A 4023-nucleotide genomic window follows, 5' to 3' on the forward strand; every position below is an offset into this window, starting at 1 on the left:
TTTGGTCTCCCGATAAAATTAAGCATCCCGTGTTCGCCCCGAACACATAACTTAATTTCATCAATAATAATTCATTCCACTAAAGAACTATTATTGAACTACCGCACCAATCCCAAATTATATTTTGGGCTCCTTCTTATTATGAGTGTGTTAGTCTCCCTGTGTTTAAGATAATGAATATCCATTAATTCAAATGAGTTACTAACAACTCACTTAATTAATAGCTAGCTCTAAGAGTAGTACCACTCAACCTTATAGTCATGTCGGACTAAGTCCACCTGCAGGGTTTAACATGACAATCCTTATGAGCTCCTCTTGGGGTCATTCTCAACCTAGATTACTAGGACACAGTTTCCTTCTATAATCAACAACACACACTATAAGTAATATCATTTCCCAACTTATCGGGCTTATTGATTTATCGAGATAAATATCACCCATTGATAAGCCAAAGAAATAAATATTAAATATATGTTCTTGTTATTATATTAGGATTAAGAGCACGTACTTCCATAATAACTAAGGTCTAGTTCTTTTATTAAGTCAGTACAAAAAGAACTTACCTAAAATGGTCCTACTCAATGCACTTAGAGTGTACCAGTGTAATTTATTAATCAAGATAAACTAATACTTAATTACACTACGAATATTTCGATGGTTTGTTCCTTTCCATCTTAGTCGTGAGTAACTGTTTATAATTTATAAAGAACTGACAACATGATCTTTTGTGTGTGACACCACACACCATGTTGTCTACTATATAAATTAATTGAACAAATTACATTTAACAAATAAATGTAGATATTTGACCATTGTGATTCTTTGTTTCTAAATAAATGTTTATACAAAAGCTAGGCTTTCAGTATACACTCTAACAATCACCACACGTGAAACACCTAATGTGCTTCTTCTCCTTCCTACAACTCACATTATTTAAATCAACCTTGTTGAGTTTAGACTTTACCTCCCTTACCTTTTGGAGCATTGGACACCTACTCTTGTAGTGTCACATATTACCACACTCAAAGCATTTGATGTGATCCTTTGTGCTCTTCATGGTAGTTGAGGTGGAGGGTTGAGCTTCCAAGATCTCCTCTTCCTTGGATTGCTCTTCTTCCTCTTCACTTGAAGATGTGGACGGTTCTACTTCTTCCTCCCTTGATGATGTGGATGATAGCTCCTCATCTTCCTTCTCCTTCTCGGATGTTGAACCTGTGTCAACATTGTTGGTTGGTCCTAGGAAGATCGTATCGGTTCCACTGTACAAAAATTTTATACAAGTGTCGAACCTTTCCTAACGACCTATTGTGTTCTTTAGAAATTAAATTCAGAATCGCAAATGGAACTTAACATTATTGATTCCAAATTTAACTTATCTGTTCTTAATGGTTTAGACTTGGATCGCAAGCGGAACTTAACACTATTGATCCAAATCTACCTATGTTACAAATTCAATTAAATATTTTTTTCGAAAACTGACTCCTAGGTCAAACATGGCGAGGCACATGGCCTTCTTGGGTATGGGAGCATCCACCACTGCCTCGACAAAGCCTCTTAACGAAATTCAATATTTAATTTCCTAAAATAACATTAGGTTTAACCAAAAAGAATAGTCGAATCACAAGATCGAAAAAATAAAAAAAAAAAACACAACTTTGAATATCTAATCCAAAAATCTAGAATCATATGTCTCTTGTGTTTGGAATTCATACAAAGAAAAACTAGTATGATGCGGAAAATAATTGCTAGTTATACCTTTTTTGTACGCAACGACCTCTTAATCTTCTACTGTATTCCTCTTCTTATCTCGGACGTTGTGTGGGCAACGATTTATCGAGATGAGAACCACCCAAGCCCTTCTTCTTCCTCACCAAGTTTCGGCCACCCAAAACTCCTCCAAGGATGTAGAGGTTCGGCCACCACCACCAAGCTCCAAGGGATGCAAGAAACAAAGCCTCCTTTCTCTCCTTCTTCTCCAAGCAATATCCGACCACCTTCCAAGCTCCAAAGAATGCAGAGTTTCGGCCAAGGAGAAGAAAGAAAAAGGAGAAGGGAGAACTAGAAGGGTCGGCCACACCACCAAGGAAAAGAGGAGGAGAATAGAATAGAGTTCTTAGCCATGAAGGCACCCCTACCCCACTTCCTTATTACTTTGCCATGAAAAGGAAAATTTAATTAATTAAAACTTATTTCCTTTTCTTAAAACAATATGGTCGGCCACCTCATAATCCCAAACAAGGAAAGTTTTAACAAGAATTAAAACTTCCTAATTTGTTTCCGAAAATTTTAAAATAAAATTTTCTCTAATAATTTATCCCTTCATGGTTGGTTATAAAAGGAAATATATAAATTAAAATTTCTCTATTAAAACATATGGATGATTTCCAAAAAAGAAAGCTATCTTTAAAATTAAAATCTCCTTACAATCTACAAATAAAGAAAGATATCAAATCTTTTCTTAATCTTTTCTAGAAACTTATAAAAGGAAATATTTAATTTTAAACTCTCTTTTTAAATCATGAACATGGTTACAAAAAAGGAAAGTTTTATCAAAATTAAAATCTTCCTTTCAATCTACAAATAAGGAAAGATATCAAATCTTTTCTCAATCTTTTATAGAAAGCTGTAAAAGGAAATATTTAAATTTTAAACTCTTTTTTAAAACCATGGAATCCACATAAGAAAATTTTAAAAATAAAAATCCTTTTAATTTTCTTAGGGCCGGCCACACCATGCTTGGGCTCCAAGCATTGGTCGGCCACCTACTTGGCTCATCCTATTGGTCTTGGCCGGCCCCTAGCTTCGGTTCCAAGCTAGCTTGGCCGACCCCATTAGGATGGGTATAAAGGTGGGTATAATACTTTATAAATAAGAGGCTACGATAGGGACCGAGAGGAGAAATTAGTTTTAGTCTCCCGATGAAATTAAGCTTCCCGTGTTCTCCCCGAACACCCAACTTAATTTCATCAATAATAATTCATACCACTAAAGAATTATTATTGAACTACCGCACCAATCCCAAATTACGTTGTGGGCTCCTTCTTATTATGAGTGTGTTATTCTCTCTGTGTTTAAGATGTCGAATATCCACTAATTAAATGAGTTACTGACAACTCTCTTTAATTAAAATCTTAGTCCAAGAGTTGTACCACTTAACTTTATCGTCATATAGGACTAAGTCCATGTAACGACCACCCTTCTTACTACTACTACACTCTAAGGATGATCGTTACTTAACTACTAACTCTACTTAACCGGTATGATTAAAAGCCACATGGAAACCCTTGCCGAAAAATTTCGGCAGAGTCTCCCCTGTTCCGGTGACCATAATCATTAATACATAACATACTATACATCAGCCACAGGCGGCTGGAACATTTATCAAACACCCACGCAGTTAAATAAGTATCAACACACAAATATCTACTTACTAAACTGAACTCATCCTACATGCAATCTAAACAGAATAATCTCAAATGACATGAACTTAAAATACAACTCAAATGTTTATAATAACTAAAATGCAGAAACTAAAAATAAGGAAAGAGGACTAAAGGAACTCCTTTCTAGTCCCAAGACTTCCATAGTCCTGGCATCACACATCATCTGCGCCACCTTGTCGCCTTCCTTTATCTGCAGTAAGAGAAATGTAATCTATAAGCAAAATGCTTAGTAAGCGCTATCTAACTCACAAAATCTCGATATGCATGAGAATATACTGAAATCTAAAACTGAATGCTCAAAAGGAAATCTACTCATGCTCATCTACTAGTGAATAAACAAACATACTGAAGTGCTAAACATGTAAAGCTACTCATGCTCTTCCAATAGCAAGGAACAGTAAGCTAATCTAAATAACATGCTAGCATAAAAGGGAACTAAACTTGCTGATTCTAAAATAAAGTGAAACTTAATTCATTTGTTCTAAGCTTATTCTTTTATACTTTTATACTTATGTGAAACTTATTTCTTTTGTTCAAAAACTTATACTTATAATACTTCAAAATAATAATCAACTTCTTC

Source organism: Zingiber officinale, chromosome 10A (genome assembly GCF_018446385.1).
Source record: "Zingiber officinale cultivar Zhangliang chromosome 10A, Zo_v1.1, whole genome shotgun sequence".
Lineage (NCBI taxonomy): Eukaryota > Viridiplantae > Streptophyta > Magnoliopsida > Zingiberales > Zingiberaceae > Zingiber > Zingiber officinale.